This window comes from Aquarana catesbeiana, linkage group LG12, assembly GCF_042186555.1.
Source record: "Aquarana catesbeiana isolate 2022-GZ linkage group LG12, ASM4218655v1, whole genome shotgun sequence".
Lineage (NCBI taxonomy): Eukaryota > Metazoa > Chordata > Amphibia > Anura > Ranidae > Aquarana > Aquarana catesbeiana.
Genome location: NC_133335.1, coordinates 129,197 through 151,528, shown reverse-complemented (window position 1 = coordinate 151,528; position 22,332 = coordinate 129,197). Strand labels below are relative to the sequence as shown.

At 53.3% G+C, this 22,332-nt stretch overlaps 1 protein-coding gene across 2 annotated transcripts in view; it reads left to right on the top strand.

Annotated features, from left to right (window-relative positions):
* The first annotated feature begins 18,042 nt into the window (after positions 1–18,042).
* WIPI1 (WD repeat domain, phosphoinositide interacting 1) overlaps positions 18,043–22,332 on the top strand; it is a 34,554-nt gene continuing 30,264 nt past the window's right edge. Inside the window, exons 1-2 of one of the 2 annotated variants that reach the window (XM_073607056.1) lie at positions 18,043–18,076; positions 21,869–21,951. The gene's annotated coding sequence lies outside the window, so the exon portion shown is untranslated. Of the gene's footprint in view, positions 18,077–21,621; positions 21,652–21,868; positions 21,952–22,332 lie in introns of those variants that run through there. The other variant, XM_073607057.1, reaches the window with a different exon arrangement.

Genomic DNA, 22,332 nt, shown 5'->3' with positions numbered 1-22,332 from the left:
AGCGTACCACTGTATACAGAGCGTGGGGGGAGGAGGAGCGTACCATTATATACAGAGCGTGGGGGGAGGAGGAGCGTACCACTGTATACAGAGCGTGGGGGGAGGAGGAGCGTACCACTGTATACTGAGCGTGGGGGGAGGAGGAGCGTACCACTGTATACTGAGCATGGGGGGAGGAGGAGCGTACCACTGTATACTGAGCATGGGGGGAGGAGGAGCGTACCACTGTATACTGAGCATGGGGGGAGGAGGAGCGTACCACTGTATACAGAGCGTGGGGGGAGGAGGAGGAGCGTACCACTGTATACAGAGCGTGGGGGGAGGAGGAGGAGCGTACCATTATATACAGAGCGTGGGGGGAGGAGGAGCGTACCACTGTATACAGAGCGTGGGGGGAGGAGGAGCGTACCATTATATACAGAGCGTGGGGGGAGGAGGAGCGTACCACTGTATACAGAGCGTGGGGGGAGGAGGAGCGTACCATTATATACAGAGCGTGGGGGGAGGAGGAGCGTACCACTGTATACAGAGCGTGGGGGGAGGAGGAGCGTACCATTGTATACAGAGCGTGGGGGGAGGAGGAGCGTACCACTGTATACAGAGCGTGGGGGGAGGAGGAGCAGCGTACCATTATATACAGAGCGTGGGGGGAGGAGGAGCGTACCACTGTATACAGAGCGTGGGGGGAGGAGGAGCGTACCATTATATACAGAGCGTGGGGGGAGGAGGAGCGTACCACTGTATACAGAGCGTGGGGGGAGGAGGAGCGTACCATTATATACAGAGCGTGGGGGGAGGAGGAGCGTACCATTATATACAGAGCGTGGGGGGAGGAGGAGGAGCGTACCATTATATACAGAGCGTGGAGGGAGGAGGAGCGTACCACTGTATACAGAGCGTGGGGGGAGGAGGAGCGTACCACTGTATACAGAGCGTGGGGGGAGGAGGGCGTACCATTATATACAGAGCGTGGGGGGAGGAGGAGGAGCGTACCATTATATACAGAGCGTGGAGGGAGGAGGAGCGTACCATTATATACAGAGCGTGGGGGGAGGAGGAGCGTACCACTGTATACAGAGCGTGGGGGGAGGAGGAGCGTACCATTATATACAGAGCGTGGGGGGAGGAGGAGCGTACCACTGTATACAGAGCGTGGGGGGAGGAGGAGCGTACCATTATATACAGAGCGTGGGGGGAGGAGGAGCGTACCATTATATACAGAGCGTGGGGGGAGGAGGAGGAGCGTACCATTATATACAGAGCGTGGAGGGAGGAGGAGCGTACCATTATATACAGAGCGTGGGGGGAGGAGGAGCGTACCACTGTATACAGAGCGTGGGGGGAGGAGGAGCGTACCATTATATACAGAGCGTGGGGGGAGGAGGAGCGTACCATTATATACAGAGCGTGGGGGGAGGAGGAGCGTACCATTGTATACAGAGCGTGGGGGGAGGAGGAGCGTACCATTATATACAGAGCATGGGGGGAGGAGGAGGAGCGTACCATTATATACAGAGCGTGGAGGGAGGAGGAGCGTACCATTATATACAGAGCGTGGGGGGAGGAGGAGCGTACCACTGTATACAGAGCGTGGGGGGAGGAGGAGCGTACCATTATATACAGAGCGTGGGGGAGGAGGAGCGTACCACTGTATACAGAGCGTGGGGGGAGGAGGAGCGTACCATTATATACAGAGCGTGGGGGGAGGAGGAGCGTACCATTATATACAGAGCGTGGGGGGAGGAGGAGCGTACCATTATATACAGAGCGTGGGGGGAGGAGGAGGAGCGTACCATTATATACAGAGCGTGGAGGGAGGAGGAGCGTACCATTATATACAGAGCGTGGGGGGAGGAGGAGCGTACCACTGTATACAGAGTGTGGGGGGAGGAGGAGCGTACCATTTTATACAGAGCGTGGGGGGAGGAGGAGCGTACCACTGTATACAGAGCGTGGGGGGAGGAGGAGCGTACCACTGTATACAGAGCGTGGGGGGAGGAGGAGCGTACCACTGTATACAGAGCGTGGGGGGAGGAGGAGCGTACCACTGTATACAGAGCGTGGGGGGAGGAGGAGCGTACCACTGTATACAGAGCGTGGGGGGAGGAGGAGCGTACCATTATATACAGAGCGTGGGGGGAGGAGGAGCGTACCATTGTATACAAAGTATGGGGGGAGGAGGAGCGTACCATTATATACAGAGTGTGGGGGGAGGAGCGTACCATTATATACAGAGCGTGGGGGGAGGAGGAGCGTACCATTATATACAGAGCGTGGGGGGAGGAGGAGCGTACCATTATATACAGAGCGTGGGGGGAGGAGGAGCGTACCACTGTATACAGAGCGTGGGGGGAGGAGGAGCGTACCATTATATACAGAGCGTGGGGGGAGGAGGAGCGTACCATTATATACAGAGCGTGGGGGGAGGAGGAGGAGCGTACCGTTATATACAGAGCGTGGAGGGAGGAGGAGCGTACCATTATATACAGAGCGTGGGGGGAGGAGGAGCGTACCACTGTATACAGAGCGTGGGGGGAGGAGGAGCGTACCATTATATACAGAGCGTGGGGGGAGGAGGAGCGTACCATTATATACAGAGCGTGGGGGGAGGAGGAGCGTACCATTGTATACAGAGCGTGGGGGGAGGAGGAGCGTACCATTATATACAGAGCATGGGGGGAGGAGGAGGAGCGTACCATTATATACAGAGCGTGGAGGGAGGAGGAGCGTACCATTATATACAGAGCGTGGGGGGAGGAGGAGCGTACCACTGTATACAGAGCGTGGGGGGAGGAGGAGCGTACCATTATATACAGAGCGTGGGGGAGGAGGAGCGTACCACTGTATACAGAGCGTGGGGGGAGGAGGAGCGTACCATTATATACAGAGCGTGGGGGGAGGAGCGTACCATTATATACAGAGCGTGGGGGGAGGAGGAGCGTACCATTATATACAGAGCGTGGGGGGAGGAGGAGCGTACCATTATATACAGAGCGTGGGGGGAGGAGGAGGAGCGTACCATTATATACAGAGCGTGGAGGGAGGAGGAGAGTACCATTATATACAGAGCGTGGGGGGAGGAGGAGCGTACCACTGTATACAGAGTGTGGGGGGAGGAGGAGCGTACCATTTTATACAGAGCGTGGGGGGAGGAGGAGCGTACCACTGTATACAGAGCGTGGGGGGAGGAGGAGCGTACCACTGTATACAGAGCGTGGGGGGAGGAGGAGCGTACCATTATATACAGAGCGTGGGGGGAGGAGGAGCGTACCACTGTATACAGAGCGTGGGGGGAGGAGGAGCGTACCACTGTATACAGAGCGTGGGGGGAGGAGGAGCGTACCATTATATACAGAGCGTGGGGGGAGGAGGAGCGTACCATTGTATACAAAGTATGGGGGGAGGAGGAGCGTACCATTATATACAGAGTGTGGGGGGAGGAGCGTACCATTATATACAGAGCGTGGGGGGAGGAGGAGCGTACCATTATATACAGAGCGAGGGGGGAGGAGGAGCGTACCATTATATACAGAGCGTGGGGGGAGGAGGAGCGTACCATTATATACAGAGCGTGGGGGGAGGAGCGTACCATTATATACAGAGCGTGGGGGGAGGAGGAGCGTACCATTATATACAGAGCGTGGGGGGAGGAGGAGCGTACCATTATATACAGAGCGTGGGGGGAGGAGGAGGAGCGTACCACTGTATACAGAGCGTGGGGGGAGGAGCGTACCATTATATACAGAGCGTGGGGGGAGGAGGAGCGTACCATTATATACAGAGCGTGGGGGGAGGAGCGTACCACTATATACAGAGCGTGGGGGGAGGAGGAGCGTACCACTGTATACAGAGCGTGGGGGGAGGAGCAGCATACCACTGTATACAGAGCGTGGGGGGAGGAGGAGCGTACCACTGTATACAGAGCGTGGGGGGAGGAGGAGCGTACCATTATATACAGAGCGTGGGGGGAGGAGCGTACCACTGTATACAGAGCGTGGGGGGAGGAGCGTACCACTGTATACAGAGCGTGGGGGGAGGAGGAGCGTACCATTATATACAGAGCGTGGGGGGAGGAGGAGCGTACCATTATATACAGAGCGTGGGGGGAGGAGGAGCGTACCATTATATACAGAGCGTGGGGGGAGGAGGAGCGTACCATTATATACAGAGCGTGGGGGGAGGAGGAGCGTACCATTATATACAGAGCGTGGGGGGAGGAGGAGCGTACCATTATATACAGAGCGTGGGGGGAGGAGGAGGAGCGTACCACTGTATACAGAGCGTGGTGGGAGGAGCGTACCATTATATACAGAGCGTGGGGGGAGGAGGAGCGTACCATTATATACAGAGCGTGGGGGGAGGAGCGTACCACTATATACAGAGCGTGGGGGGAGGAGGAGCGTACCATTATATACAGAGCGTGGGGGGAGGAGGAGCGTACCATTATATACAGAGCGTGGGGGGAGGAGGAGCGCACCATTATATACAGAGCGTGGGGGGAGGAGGAGCGTACCATTATATACAGAGCGTGGGGGGAGGAGGAGCGTACCATTATATACAGAGCGTGGGGGGAGGAGGAGCGTACCATTATATACAGAGCGTGGGGGGAGGAGGAGCGTACCATTATATACAGAGCGTGGGGGGAGGAGCGTACCATTATATACAGAGCGAGGGGGGAGGAGCGTACCATTGTATACAGAGCGTGGGGGGAGGAGGAGCGTACCACTGTATACAGAGCGTGGGGGAGGAGGAGCGTACCATTATATACAGAGCGTGGGGGGAGGAGCGTACCTTTATATACAGAGCGAGGGGGGAGGAGGAGCGTACCACTGTATACAGAGCGTGGGGGGAGGAGGAGCGTACCATTATATACAGAGCGTGGGGGGAGGAGCGTACCATTATATACAGAGCGAGGGGGGAGGAGGAGCGTACCATTATATGCAGAGCGTGGGGGGAGGAGCGTACCATTATATACAGAGCGTGGGGGGAGGAGCGTACCATTATATACAGAGTGTAGGGGGAGGAGCGTACCATTATATACAGAGCGTGGGGGGAGGAGCGTACCACTGTATACAGAGCGTGGGGGGAGGAGCGTACCATTATATACAGAGCGTGGGGGGAGGAGCGTACGATTATATACAGAGCGTGGGGGGAGGAGCGTACCATTATATACAGAGCGTGGGGGGAGGAGGAGCGTACCATTATATACAGAGCGTGGGGGGAGGAGGAGCGTACCATTATATACAGAGCGTGGGGGGAGGAGGAGCGTACCATTATATACAGAGCGTGGGGGGAGGAGGAGCGTACCATTATATACAGAGCGTGGGGGAGGAGCGTACCACTGTATACAGAGCGTGGGGGGAGGAGGAGCGTACCACTGTATACAGAGCGTGGGGGGAGGAGGAGCGTACCACTGTATACAGAGCGTGGGGGAGGTGGAGCGTACCATTATATACAGGGCGTGGGGGGAGGAGGAGCGTACCACTGTATACAGAACATAGGGGAGGAGGAGCGTACCACTGTATACAGAACATAGGGGAGGAGGAGCGTACCACTGTATACAGAGCGTGGGGGAGTAGGAGCGTACCATTATATACAGAGCGTGGGGGGAGGAGGAGCGTACCATTATATGCAGAGCGTGGGGGGAGGAGCGTACCATTATATACAGAGCGTGGGGGGAGGAGCGTACCATTATATACAGAGTGTAGGGGGAGGAGCGTACCATTATATACAGAGCGTGGGGGGAGGAGCGTACCACTGTATACAGAGCGTGGGGGGAGGAGCGTACCATTATATACAGAGCGTGGGGGGAGGAGCGTACCATTATATACAGAGCGTGGGGGGAGGAGCGTACCATTATATACAGAGCGTGGGGGGAGGAGGAGCGTACCATTATATACAGAGCGTGGGGGGAGGAGGAGCGTACCATTATATACAGAGCGTGGGGGGAGGAGGAGCGTACCATTATATACAGAGCGTGGGGGGAGGAGGAGCGTACCATTATATACAGAGCGTGGGGGGAGGAGGAGCGTACCATTATATACAGAGCGAGGGGGGAGGAAGAGCGTACCATTATATACAGAGCGTGGGGGAGGAGCGTACCACTGTATACAGAGCGTGGGGGGAGGAGGAGCGTACCACTGTATACAGAGCGTGGGGGGAGGAGGAGCGTACCACTGTATACAGAGCGTGGGGGGAGGAGGAGCGTACCACTGTATACAGAGCGTGGGGGGAGGAGGAGCGTACCACTGTATACAGAGCGTGGGGGAGGAGGAGCGTACCACTGTATACAGAGCGTGGGGGGAGGAGGAGCGTACCATTGTATACAGAGCGTGGGGGGAGGAGGAGCGTACCACTGTATACAGAGCGTGGGGGGGAGGAGGAGCGTACCACTGTATACAGAGCGTGGGGGGGAGGAGGAGCGTACCACTGTATACAGAGCGTGGGGGGAGGAGGAGCGTACCACTGTATACAGAGCGTGGGGGGAGGAGGAGCGTACCACTGTATACAGAGTGTGGGGGGAGGAGGAGCGTACCATTATATACAGAGCGTGGGGGGAGGAGGAGCGTACCACTGTATACAGAGCGTGGGGGGGAGGAGGAGCGTACCACTGTATACAGAGCGTGGGGGGGAGGAGGAGCTTACCACTGTATACAGAGCGTGGGGGGAGGAGGAGCGTACCATTATATACAGAGCGTGGGGGGAGGAGGAGCGTACCACTGTATACAGAGCGTAGGGGGAAGAGGAGGAGCGTACCACTGTATACAGGGCGTTGGGGGAGGAGCGTACCACTGTATACAGAGTGTGGGGGGAGGAGCGTACCACTGTATACAGAGCGTGGGGGGAGGAGGAGGAGGAGCGTACCACTGTATACAGAGTGTGGGGGGAGGAGGAGCGTACCACTGTATACAGAGCGTGGGGGGAGGAGGAGTGTACCACTGTATAAAGAGCGTGGGGGGAGGAGGAGCGTACCATTATATACAAAGCGTGGGGGGAGGAGCGTACCATTATATACAGAGCGTGGGGGGAGGAGGAGTGTACCATTATATACAGAGCGTGGGGGGAGGAGGAGCGTACCATTATATACAGAGCGTGGGGGGAGGAGGAGCGTACCATTATATACAGAGCGAGGGGCGAGGAGGAGCGTACCATTATATACAGAGCGTGGGGGAGGAGCGTACCACTGTATACAGAGCGTGGGGGGAGGAGGAGCGTACCACTGTATACAGAGCGTGGGGGAGGAGGAGCGTACCACTGTATACAGAGCGTGGGGGGAGGAGGAGCGTACCGCTGTATACAGAGCATAGGGGAGGAGGAGCGTACCACTGTATACAGAGCGTGGGGGGAGGAGGAGCGTACCACTGTATACAGAGCGTGGGGGGAGGAGGAGCGTACCACTGTATACAGAGCGTGGGGGGAGGAGGAGCGTACCACTGTATACAGAGCGTAGGGGAGGAGGAGCGTACCACTGTATACAGAGCGTGGGGGGAAGAGGAGGAGTGTACCACTATATACAGAGCGTGGGGGGAGGAGGAGCGTACCATTATATACAGAGCGTGGGGGGAGGAGCGTACCATTATATACAGAGCGTGGGGGGAGGAGGAGGAGCGTACCACTATATACAGAGCGTGGGGGGAGGAGTAGCGTACCATTATATACAGAGCGTGGGGGGAGGAGCGTACCATTATATACAGAGCGAGGGGGGAGGAGGAGCGTACCATTATATACAGAGCATGGGGGGAGGAGCGTACCACTGTATACAGAGCGTGGGGGGAGGAGGAGCGTACCACTGTATACAGAGCGTGGGGGGAGGAGGAGCGTACCACTGTATACAGAGCGTGGGGGGAGGAGGAGCGTACCACTGTATACAGAGCGTGGGGGGAGGAGCGTACCATTATATACAGAGCGAGGGGGGAGGAGGAGCGTACCATTATATACAGAGCATGGGGGGAGGAGCGTACCACTGTATACAGAGCGTGGGGTGAGGAGGAGCGTACCACTATATACAGAGCTTGGGGGGAGGAGGAGTGTACCATTATATACAGAGCGTGGGGGGAGGAGGAGCGTACCATTATATACAGAGCGTGGGGGGAGGAGGAGCGTACCACTGTATACAGAGCGTAGGGGGAAGAGGAGGAGCGTACCACTGTATACAGGGCGTTGGTGGAGGAGCGTACCACTGTATACAGAGTGTGGGGGGAGGAGCGTACCACTGTATACAGAGCGTGGGGGGAGGGGGAGGAGGAGGAGGAGCGTACCACTGTATACAGAGTGTGGGGGGAGGAGGAGCGTACCACTGTATACAGAGCGTGGGGGGAGGAGGAGTGTACCACTGTATAAAGAGCGTGGGGGGAGGAGGAGCGTACCATTATATACAAAGCGTGGGGGGAGGAGCGTACCATTATATACAGAGCGTGGGGGGAGGAGGAGCGTACCACTATATACAGAGCGTGGGGGGAGGAGTAGCGTACCATTATATACAAAGCGTGGGGGGAGGAGCGTACCATTATATACAGAGCGTGGGGGGAGGAGGAGCGTACCACTATATACAGAGCGTGGGGGGAGGAGTAGCGTACCATTATATACAGAGCGTGGGGGGAGGAGCGTACCATTATATACAGAGCGAGGGGGGAGGAGGAGCGTACCATTATATACAGAGCATGGGGGGAGGAGCGTACCACTGTATACAGAGCGTGGGGGGAGGAGGAGCGTACCACTGTATACAGAGCGTGGGGGGAGGAGGAGCGTACCACTGTATACAGAGCGTGGGGGGAGGAGGAGCGTACCACTGTATACAGAGCGTGGGGGGAGGAGGAGCGTACCCCTGTATACAGAGCGTGGGGGGAGGAGCGTACCATTATATACAGAGCGTGGGGTGAGGAGGAGCGTACCACTATATACAGAGCTTGGGGGGAGGAGGAGTGTACCATTATATACAGAGCGTGGGGGGAGGAGGAGCGTACCACTGTATACAGAGCGTGGGGGGAGGAGGAGCGTTCCACTGTATACAGAGCGTGGGGGGAGGAGGAGCGTACCATTATATACAGAGCGTGGGGGGAGGAGGAGCGTACCACTGTATACAGAGCGTGGGGGGAGGAGGAGCGTACCACTGTATACAGAGCGTGGGGGGAGGAGGAGCGTACCACTGTATACAGAGCGTGGGGGGAGGAGGAGCGTACCATTGTATACAGAGCGTGGGGGGAGGAGGAGCGTACCATTGTATACAGAGCGTGGGGGGAGGAGGAGCGTACCACTGTATACAGAGCGTGGGGGGAGGAGGAGCGTACCACTGTATACAGAGCGTGGGGGGAGGAGGAGCGTACCACTGTATACAGAGCGTGGGGGGAGGAGGAGCGTACCATTATATACAGAGCGTGGGGGGAGGAGGAGCGTACCACTGTATACAGAGCGTAGGGGGAAGAGGAGGAGCGTACCACTGTATACAGGGCGTTGGGGGAGGAGCGTACCACTGTATACAGAGTGTGGGGGGAGGAGCGTACCACTGTATACAGAGCGTGGGGGGAGGAGGAGGAGGAGCGTACCACTGTATACAGAGTGTGGGGGGAGGAGCGTACCACTGTATACAGAGCGTGGGGGGAGGAGGAGGAGGAGCGTACCACTGTATACAGAGCGTGGGGGGAGGAGGAGGAGTGTACCACTGTATACAGAGCGTGGGGGGAGGAGGTGCGTACCACTGTATACAGAGCGTGGGGGGAGGAGGAGGAGGAGCGTACCACTGTATACAGAGCGTGGGGGGAGGAGGAGGAGCGTACCACTGTATACAGAGCGTGGGGGGAGGAGGAGCATACCACTATATACAGAGCGTGGGGGGAGGAGGAGCGTACCATTATATACAGAGCGTGGGGGGGGAGGAGCGTACCACTGTATACAGAGCGTGGGGAGAGGAGGAGCGTACCACTGTATACAGAGCGTGGGGGGAGGAGGAGTGTACCACTGTATACAGGGCGTGGGGGGAGGAGCGTACCACTGTATACAGAGCGTGGGGGGAGGAGGAGTGTACCACTGTATACAGGGCGTGGGGGGAGGAGCGTACCACTGTATACAGAGCGTGGGGGGAGGAGGAGCGTACCACTGTATACAGAGCGTGGGGGGAGGAGGAGCGTACCACTGTATACAGAGCGTGGGGGGAGGGGGAGCGTACAACTGTATACAGAGCGTGGGAGGAGGAGGAGGAGCGTACCACTGTATACAGAGCGTGGGAGGAGGAGGAGGAGCGTACCACTGTATACAGAGCGTTGGGGGAGGAGGAGCGTACCACTGTATACAGAGCGTGGGGGGAGAAGGAGCGTACCATTTTATATACAGAGCGTGGGGGGAGGAGGAGCTTACCACTGTATACAGAGCGTAGGGGGAAGAGGAGGAGCGTACCTCTGTATACAGAGCGTGGGGGGAGAAGGAGCGTACCATTATATACAGAGCGTGGGGGGGAGGAGGAGCGTACCACTGTATACAGAGCGTGGTGGGAGGAGGAGGAGCGTACCACTGTATACAGAGCGTGGGGGGAGGAGGAGGAGCGTACCACTGTATACAGAGCGTGGGGGGAGGAGCGTACCACTGTATACAGAGCGTTGGGGGAGGAGGAGGAGCGTACCATTATATACAAGGCGTGGGGGGAGGAGGAGCGTACCACTGTATACAGAGCGTGGGGGGAGGAGGAGCGTACCACTGTATACAGAGCGTGGGGGGAAGAGCGTACCACTGTATGCAGAGCGTGGGGGGAGGAGGAGCGTACCACTGTATGCAGAGTGTGGGGGGAGGAGGAGCGTACCACTATATACAGGGCGTGGGGGGAGGAGCGTACCACTGTATACAGAGCGTGGAAGGAGGAGGAGCGTACCACTATATACAGGGCGTGGGGGGAGGAGCGTACCACTGTATACAGAGCGTTGGAGGAGGAGCGTACCACTGTATACAGAGCGTGGGGGGAGGAGCGTACCACTGTATACAGAGCGTGGGGGGAGGAGGAGGAGCGTACCACTGTATACAGAGCGTGGGAGGAGGAGCGTACCACTGTATACAGAGCGTGGGGGGAGGAGCGTACCACTGTATACAGAGCGTGGGGGGAGGAAGAGGAGTGTACCACTGTATACAGAGCGTGGGGGGAGGAGCGTACCACTGTATACAGAGCGTGGGAGGAGGAACGTACCACTGTATACAGAGCGTGGGGGGAGGAGGAGGAGCGTACCATTTTATATACAGGGCGTGGGGGGAAGAGGAGCGTACCACTGTATACAGAGCGTGGGGGGAGGAGGAGCGTACCACTGTATACAGAGCGTGGGGGGAGGAGGAGCGTACCACTATATACAGGGCGTGGGGGGAGGAGTGTTCCACTGTATACAGAGCGTGGGAGGAGGAGGAGCGTACCACTATATACAGGGTGTGGGGGGAAGAGCGTACCACTGTATACAGAGCGTGGGAGGAGGAGGAGCGTACCACTGTATACAGAGTGTGGGGTAAGGAGGAGCGTACCACTGTATACAGAGCGTGGGGGGGAGGAGGAGGAGGAGCGTACCACTGTATACAGAGCGTAGGGGAGGAGGAGGAGCGTACCACTGTATACAGAGCGTGGGGGGAGGAGGAGTGTCACGGAACGTCCCACACTCCGCTTGAGTGTTTCCGTCAGTATACCGCTTCCTAAGTTCTGGAACACGAGTCCAATGGATCTGGCTATAGGAACCCCCAAGAACTAGACAACACCAGTCTTGGAGTACATCAGAACTATCTCTTTATTTGAGATCTCACACACATTTATACACCAGGCTGACGCAAAGTTAACCTAATTAACATGAGCTCCAATAGGAGTCGTCCCGTCTCCTACATTGTATAGAGGACAATGTGATCAGCTCATTCAATTTACACACATTACCATAAACATCAACACAGGGTTAATTAGAACAAACAACAATGAGTTGAATACCCTTAGAACCTGTGGTAAGCCAGACTAAACTCATTTACATTAAACACATTATAGCTGACATCAGACAGGTGATTGGAGTTGATGACATTAGCATCTCCTCACAGGATGTGTCCCAACAGTATAATTCAGTCTTATCATTCTAATATGGCATATAACGGGTTCCAGAGTCTGTGTGTTTTGGGGGGACATGGAGCTGAATCCAAAGTAACACCAACCCCAGGGTCCCCAGGCATACAGCTCACAGAGAGCACCATTCCCCCAAATGCTAGGGCCCATAATCGGTGGACAAGAGGCTTGCGTTCAGTCCCCTCCAATAGCCTCTGTCCCGGGTGAGTCTGTCACAAGGAGCGTACCATTGTATACAGAGCGTGGGGGGAGGAGGAGCGTACCACTGTATACAGAGCGTGGGGGGAAGAGGAGCGTACCACTGTATACAGAGCGTGGGGGGAGGAGCGTACCACTGCGTGGGGGGAGGAGGAGGAGCGTACCACTGTATACAGAGCGTGGGGGGAGGAGGAGCGTACCACTGTATACAGAGCGTGGGGGGAAGAGGAGCGTACCACTGTATACAGAGCGTGGGGGGAGGAGCGTACCACTGCGTGGGGGGAGGAGGAGGAGCGTACCATTGTATACAGAGCGTGGGGGGAGGAGGAGCGTACCACTGTATACAGAGCGTGGGGGGAAGAGGAGCGTACCACTGTATACAGAGCGTGGGGGGAGGAGCGTACCACTGCGTGGGGGGAGGAGGAGGAGCGTACCACTGTAGACAGAGCGTGGGGGAGGAGGAGCGTACCACTATATACAGAGCCAAGGGGGAGGAGGAGGAGGAGCGTACCATTATATACAGAGCGTGGGGGGAGGAGGAGCGTACCACTGTATACAGAGCGTGGAGGGGAGGAGGAGCGTACCATTATATACAGAGCGTGGGGGGAGGAGGAGCGTACCACTGTAAGCAGAGCGTGGGGGGAGGAGGAGCGTACCACTGTATACAGAGTGTGGGGGGAGGAGGAGCGTACCACTATATACAGGGCGTGGGGGGAGGAGCGTACCACTGTATACAGAGCGTGGAAGGAGGAGGAGCGTACCACTATATACAGGGCGTGGGGGGAGGAGCGTACCACTGTATACAGAGTGTGGGAGGAGGAGCGTACCACTGTATACAGAGCGTGGGGGGAGGAGCGTACCACTGTATACAGAGCGTGGGGGGGAGGAGGAGGAGCGTACCACTGTATACAGAGCGTGGGAGGAGGAGCGTACCACTGTATACAGAGCGTGGGGGGAGGAGCGTACCACTGTATACAGAGCGTGGGGGGAGGAAGAGGAGTGTACCACTGTATACAGAGCGTGGGGGGAGGAGCGTACCACTGTATACAGAGCGTGGGAGGAGGAGCGTACCACTGTATACAGAGCGTGGGGAGAGGAGGAGGAGCGTACCATTATATACAGGGCGTGGGGGGAAGAGGAGCATACCACTGTATACAGAGCGTGGGGGGAGGAGGAGCGTACCACTGTATACAGAGCGTGGGGGGAGGAGGAGCGTACCACTATATACAGGGCATGGGGGGAGGAGCGTTCCACTGTATACAGAGCGTGGGAGGAGGAGGAGCGTACCACTATATACAGGGCGTGGGAGGAGGAGCGTACCACTGTATACAGAGCGTGGGGGGAGGAGGAGCGTACCACTGTATACAGAGCGTAGGGGGAAGAGGAGGAGCGTACCACTGTATACTGAGCATGGGGGGAGGAGGAGCGTACCACTATATACAGAGCGTGGGGGGAGGAGGAGCGTACCATTATATACCGAGCGTGGGGGGAGGAGGAGGAGCGTTCCACTGTATACAGAGTGTGGGGTAAGGAGGAGCGTACCACTGTATACAGAGCGTGGGGGGGAGGAGGAGGAGGAGCGTACCACTGTATACAGAGCGTGGGGGAGGAGGAGGAGCGTACCACTGTATACAGAGCGTGGGGGGAGGAGGAGTGTCACGGAACGTCCCACACTCCGCTTGAGTGTTTCCGTCAGTATACCGCTTCCTAAGTTCTGGAACACGAGTCCAATGGATCTGGCTATAGGAACCCCCAAGAACTAGACAACACCAGTCTTGGAGTACATCAGAACTAACTCTTTATTTGAGATCTCACACACATTTATACACCAGGCTGACGCAAAGTTAACCTAATTAACATGAGCTCCAATAGGAGTCGTCCCGTCTCCTACATTGTATAGAGGACAATGTGATCAGCTCATTCAATTTACACACATTACCATAAACATCAACACAGGGTTAATTAGAACAAACAACAATGAGTTGAATACCCTTAGAACCTGTGGTAAGCCAGACTAAACTCATTTACATTAAACACATTATAGCTGACATCAGACAGGTGAGTGGAGTTGATGACATTAGCATCTCCTCACAGGATGTGTCCCAACAGTATAATTCAGTCTTATCATTCTAATATGGCATATAACGGGTTCCAGAGTCTGTGTGTTTTGGGGGGACATGGAGCTGAATCCAAAGTAACACCAACCCCAGGGTCCCCAGGCATACAGCTCACAGAGAGCACCATTCCCCCAAATGCTAGGGCCCATAATCGGTGGATAAGAGGCTTGCGTTCAGTCCCCTCCAATAGCCTCTGTCCCGGGTGAGTCTGTCACAAGGAGCGTACCATTATATACAGAGCGTGGGGGGAGGAGGAGCGTACCACTGTATACAGAGCGTGGGGGGAAGAGGAGCGTACCACTGTATACAGAGCGTGGGGGGAGGAGCGTACCACTGCGTGGGGGGAGGAGGAGGAGCGTACCACTGTATACAGAGCGTGGGGGAGGAGGAGCGTACCACTATATACAGAGCCAAGGGGGAGGAGGAGCGTACCATTATATACAGAGCGTGGGGGGAGGAGGAGCGTACCACTGTATACAGAGCGTGGAGGGGAGGAGGAGCGTACCATTATATACAGAGCGTGGGGGGAGGAGGAGCGTACCACTGTATACAGAGCGTGGGGGGAGGAGGAGCGTACCACTGTATACAGAGCGTAGGGGGAAGAGGAGGAGCGTACCACTGTATACTGAGCATGGGGGGAGGAGGAGCGTACCACTATATACAGAGCGTGGGGGGAGGAGGAGCGTACCATTATATACCGAGCGTGGGGGGAGGAGGAGGAGGAGGAGCGTACCACTGTATACAGAGCGTGGGGGGAGGAGGAGCGTACCACTATATACAGAGCCATGGGGGAGGAGCGTACCATTATATACAGAGCGTGGGGGGAGGAGGAGGAGCGTACCACTATATACAGAGCCATGGGGAAGGAGGAGGAGGAGCGTACCACTGTATACAGAGCGTAGGGGGAAGAGGAGGAGAATACCACTGTATACAAAGCGTAGGGGGAACAGGAGGAGCGTACCACTGTATACAGAGCGTGGGGGGAGGAGAAGCGTACCATTATATACAGAGCGTGGGGGGAGGAGGAGGAGCGTACCACTGTATACAGAGCGTGGGGGGAGGAGGAGGAGCGTACCACTGTATACAGAGCGTGGGGGGAGGAGGAGGAGCGTACCACTGTATACAGAGCGTGGGGGGAAGAGGAGGAGCGAACCACTGTATACAGAGCCATGGGAGGAGGAGGAGCATACCATTATATACAGAGCGTGGGGGGGAGGAGGAGCGTACTACTGTATATAGAGCGTGGGGGGGAGGAGGAGCGTACTACTGTATACAGAGCGTAGGGGGAGGAGGAGCGTACCACTGTGTACAGAGCGTGGGGGGAGGAGGAGGAGCGTACCATTATATACAGAGCGTGGGGGGAGGAGGAGCGTACCACTGTGTACAGAGCGTGGGGGGAGGAGGAGGAGTGTACCACTGTGTACAGAGCGTGGGGGGAGGAGGAGGAGCGTACCACTGTGTACAGAGCGTGGGGGGAGAGGAGGAGGAGGAGCATACCCCTATATACATGGGGAAGGAGGGATTTGCCATTATATACGTGGGGGGGACAGGAGGAATATACCATTATATACAGGGGAGGAGGGGGTTATACCAGTATATACATGGGGGGGAAGAATATACCATTACTACACTATACATGAGGGGAGGAGGGGGATATACCAATATTTACAAGGGGGGGGAGGGGTATACCATTATGTACGTGGGGAGGGGGGAATCTACCATTATATACATGGGGTGGGGGGAGGAGGGAGGTGTATACCATTATATACATGAGGGGAGGAGGAGGGATATACAATTATATACATGAGGGGGGAGGAGGGATATACAATTATATACATGAGGGGGGAGGAGGGATATACCATTGTATACATGGGGAGGAGGGATATACCATTATATACAAGGGTGGGGGGAAGGATATACCATTATATACATGGGGGGGAGGAGGGATATACCATTAAATATATGGGGGGAGGAGAAGGAGGGATATACCATTATATACATGGAGGGGGGAGGAGGAACGTACCATTACTACACTACACATGGGGGGAGGAGGAACAAACCATTACTACACTATACATGGGGGGAGGAGGACTATACCATTATATACATGGGGAGCGCCTGCCTGTCCTACAACCAGGACTGCACGCACGGAGCCTACCACCTACACCGTGTGGGAATATACTATTACTACACTATACATGGGGGAGGGGTATGCCATTATATACATGGGGGGAGGAGGAGCGTACCAACTACACGAGCGTGGGGTGAGAGGAGCGTACCAACTACACCGAACGTGGAAGGATGAGGAGCCTATACCATTATATACCTGGGGGGAGGAAGAGGGATATACCATTATATACATAGGGGGAGGAGGGATATACCATTATATACATGGTAGGAGGAGGGATATACCATTTTATACATGGGAGGGGGGGGGACGTGGAGGGATATACCATTATATACATGGGGGGATTTATCATTATATACATAGGGGGAGGGGAAGGAGGGATATACCATTAAATACATGGGGGTGAGGAGGGTTAACTAAATGTTCCACACTCCGCTTGAGTGCTTTCGTCATATACCGCTTCCTTCCAGTCTGAATATAGATATCAGATATTCCAACTACTACTAGATATTCTAATTACTGACAACCACACAACAAGACAATACTCATTTGGTTGCTGAACATGAACTGTTTATTAGAACAAGAATACAGTCTTATATACAGTTGAGGAGGTTCATATTACTCTAACAATACAAACTGTAACCAGAAACATAAATTAACGAGCTAATTGACTAATCATTTCCAGACTTGGTGACTCCGAGATATGACCTTTCAGGTCAGCCTTGTCGTCTCCGGGCTCACTGACTATACAATACACATTATCATAAATATCAACACAGAACTCCTTCACACAATAGCAGAGATAATTAACACAAATAACAATGGGGGAAAGACTCTTGGAGCCCACACTAGACGTATTTACAATAAACACATTATAGCAGACAACAGACAGGTGGCTGGAGTTGATGACCCAACAGTATGAAGCAGCCAGACATACACCTCACAAACAGTATTGTTCCCTTAAAATGCCAGAGCCCATAATCAGTAGGCAAGAGGCCAGCATTCAGTCCTTCCTCTCCAAAAGCCTCTGTCACAGAGGGATATACCATTATATACATGGGGGAGGAGGGATATACCATGAAATACATGGGAGGGGGAAGGGATATACCATGAAATGCATGGGAGGGGGAAGAGGGATATACTATTAAATACACGGGAGGAGGAGGAAGATACCATTATATACATGGGGAGGAGGGGGTTATACCATCATATACATGGGGGGAAGAATATACCATTAATACATTATACATGAGGGGAGGAGGAGGGGGATATACCATTATATACATGAGGGGAGGAGGAGGGGGATATACCATTATATACATGGGGGGAGGAGGAGGGATATACCATTATATACATGGGGGGGAGGAGGAGGGATATACCATTATATACATGGGGGGAGAAGGTGGAGGGATATACCATTATATACATGGAGGGGGGAGGAGGAACGTACCATTACTACACTATACATGGGGGGGGAACAAACCATTACTACACTATACATGGTGGGGGGGAGGACTATACCATTATATACATGGGGAGTGCCTGCCTGTCCTACAACCAGGACTGCACGTACGGAGCCTACCACCTACACTGTGTGGGAATATACCATTACTACACTATACATGGGGGAGGGGTATACCATTATAAAGTCAGGTCCATAAATATTGGGACATGGACACAATTCTAATCTTTTTGGCTCTATACACCTCCACAATGGATTTGAAATGAACAAGATGTGCTTTAACTTCAGACTTTCAGCTTTAATTTGAGGGTATTTACATCCAAATCAGGTGAATGTTGTAGGAATTACAACAGTTTGTATATGTGCCTCACACTTTTTAAGGGACCAAAAGTAATGGGACAATTGGATGCTGAGCTGTTCCATGGCCAGGTGTGTGTTATTCCCTCATTATCCCATTTACAAGGAGCAGATAAAAGGTCCAGAGTTCATTTCAAGTGTGCTATTTGCATTTGGAATCTGTTGCTGTCAACTCTCAATATGAGATCCAAAGAGCTGTCACTATCAGTGAAAGCAAGCCATCATTAGGCTGAAAAAACAAAACAAACCCATCAGAGAGATAGCAAGAACATTAGGTGTGGCCAAATCAACTGTTTGGAACATCCATAAAAAGAAAGAACGCACCAGTGAGCTCAGCAACACCAAAAGACCCGGAAGACCACGGAAAACAACTGTGGTGGATGACCGAAGAATTCTTTCCCTGGTGAAGAAAACACCCTTCACAACAGTTGGCCAGATGAAGAACACTCTCCAGGAGGTCGGGGTATGTGTGTCAAAGTCAACAATCAAGAGAAGACTTCACCAGAGTGAATACAGAGGGTTCACCACAAGATGTAAACCATTGGTGAGCCTCAAAAACAGGAAGGCCGGATTAGAGTTTGCCAAACAACATCTAAAAAAGCCTTCACAGTTCTGGAACAACATCCTATGGACAGATGAGACCAAGATCAACTTGTACCAGAGTGATGGGAAGAGAAGAGTATGGAGAAGGAAAGGAACTGCTCATGATCCAAAGCATACCACCTCATCAGTGAAGCATGGTGGTGGTAGTGTCATGGCGTGGGCATGTATGGCTGCCAATGGAACTGGTTCTCTTGTATTTATTGATGATGTGACTGCTGACAAAAGCAGCAGGATGAATTCTGAAGTGTTTCGGACAATATTATCTGCTCATATTCAGCAAAATGCTTCAGAACTCATTGGACGGAGCTTCACAGTGCAGATGGACAATGACCCGAAACATACTGCGAAAGCAACCAAAGAGTTTTTTAAGGGAAAGAAGTGGAATGTTATGCAATGGCCAAGTCAATCACCTGACCTGAATCCGATTGAGCATGCATTTCACTTGCTGAAGACAAAACTGAAGGGAAAATGCCCCAAGAACAAGCAGGAACTGAAGACAGTTGTAGTAAAGGCCTGGCAGAGCATCACCAGGGATGAAACCCAACGTCTGGTGATGTCTATGTGTTCCAGACTTCAGGCTGTAATTGACTGCAAAGGATCTGCAACCAAGTATTAAAAAGTGAAAGTTTGATGGATGATTGTTAATCTGTCCCATTACTTTTGGTCCCTTAAAGAGTGGGAGGCACATATACAAACTGTTGTAATTTCTACACCGTTCACCTGATTTGGATGTAAATCCCTCAAATTAAAGCTGAAAGTCTGCAGTTAAAGCACATCTTGTTCATTTCATTTCAAATCCATTGTGGTGGTGTATAGAGCCAAAAAGATTAGAATTGTGTCCATGTCCCAATATTTATGGACCTGGGAGGAGGAATATACAAATTATATACATGGGGGGAGGAGGAGGGATATACCAATATATACATGGGGGGAGGAGGAGGGATATACAAATTATATACATGGGGGGAGGAGGAGGGATATACAAATTATATACATGGGGGGAGGAGGAGGGATATACCAATATATACATGGGGGGAGGAGGAGGGATATACCAATATATACATGGGGGGAGGAGGAGGGATATACCATTATATACATGGGGGGAGGAGGAGGGATATACCATTCTATACATGGGGGGGGATATACCAATTATATACATGGGGGGAGGAGGAGGGATATACCAATATATACATGGGGGGAGGAGGAGGGATATACCATTATATACATGGGGGAGGAGGAGGGATATACCATTCTATACATGGGGGGAGGAGGAGGGATATACCAATATATACATGGGGGGAGGAGGAGGGATATACCAATATATACATGGGGGGAGGAGGAGGGATATACCATTATATACATGGGGGGAGGAGGAGGGATATACCATTCTATACATGGGGGGGAGGAGGAGGGATATACCATTCTATACATTGGGGGAGGAGGGATATATCATTCTATACATGGGGGGGAGGAGGAGGGATATACCATTATATACATGGGGTAGGAGGAGGGATATACCATTATATACATGGAGGAGGCAGTGTTGCCAACCGTCAGTATTTTTACTGGCAGCCAGTAAAAAACAGGCAATTTTCTCCTGCCAGTAAATGCCAGTAAAAGAAAAAAGTTGCCAGTAAAAAAATATGGCTGTGATATTGGGCTCGGTCCAGAGCCAGCTGAGATCATCTGAATTCCTGCTCCAGTGTGATCAGGCGGGTCTGGTGGAAGCAGTGCCCGAGCGTGTCGTGTGATGTCATAGTGCAAGGGAACCAAGCAGAGCGCCCAGAGCCTCGTGTGTGGGTCTGCAGGACAGGAACAGGGCAGGTCGGGAGCGGGACTGTCAGTGCTGTTTAGACTGAAGGGACCAAGAGTCAGCTTCATGTGTGCCTTTCTATTCTAATTTCTTGCCCTCCTCAGTCCTGTCCCTGAGCTACTTACTTACTATATCGAAAATAAAATAAGAAATATGTTTTTTGCCCTAATATCTACCTTAAATCACATTGCTAATTGCATATTGTACTTGTTTGTAGCCTAAATACTAAAATTTGCACTTACAACTGTAATTTTGTAACTTTTGGAAATGTGAGTAAAAACTTGGCTGTGCCAAGAAATTTTGGGTGTCGTTTCAATACATTTCAATCTGGTAGGTTGGCAACACTGGGAGGAGGAGGAGGCATATACCATTATATACATGGAGGGGGAGGGATATACCATTATATACATGTGGGGAGGAGGAGCCTATCACTACTACACTATACATGGGGGAGGAGGAGGAGGGATATACCATTTTATACATGGGGGGGGGGGGGGGGAGGAATATGCCTTATATACATGGGGGGGAATCTACCATCTCTACACTATACATGAGGGGAGGAGCAGGGATATACCATTATATACATGGGAGGAGGGATATACAATTACTACACTATACATAGGGGAGGAGCAGGAGGAATATACCATTATATACATGAGGGGAGGAGGAATATACCATTATATACATGAGGGGAGGAGGGATATACCATTATATACATGAGGGGAGGAGGGGTATACTATTATATACATGGGGGGGAGGGATGTACTATTATATACATGGGGGGGAGGGATGTACTATTATATACATGGGGGGAGGAGGAATATACAATTATAAACATGGAGGGGGGAGGAGGAATATACCATTATATACATGGGGAGCACCTGCCTGTCCTACAACCAGGACTGCACGAACGGAGCCTACCACCTATACAGAGCGTGTGGGAATATACCATTACTACACTATTCCTTGGGGGGGGGGTTATACCATTATATACATGGAGGGGGGGTGGAGGGATATACCATTATATACATGGAAGATGAGGGATATACCATTATATACATGGGGGGGAGGAGGAGGGGTATAACATTTCTACACCCACTTCAACTCTGCCATCTTTTCTTTTTAGGTCGTTGGCCATTGGGATAAGGACGGGTTACCGGCTTTTTTCTCTAAGTTCTGTGGATCATCTGGATCTCGTCCATGAAAACTGTAAGGACTTTCAGTCTTCTATCATTATTAGTCCGTGTATTCCTGGTCTGTGTATTCCTGGTCTGGGTATTCCTAGACTTATAGACCCCACATCTCTCCATAAAGAGGACCTGTCACGCACTATTACAAGCGATGCCCCGGCTCCTTGGAACTCCAGAGGGCCGGTTATTGGTAGAGATGGGGCTCTGACGAGGGCCGGCCATTGGTAGAGATGGGGCTCTGACGAGGGCCGGCCATTGGTAGAGATGGGGCTCTGATGAGGGTAGGCCATTGGTAGAGATGGGGCTCTGACGAGGGATGGCCATTGGTAGAGATGGGGCTCTGGCGAGGGCCAGCCATTGGTAGAGATGGGGCTCTGGCGAGGGCCAGCCATTGGTAGAG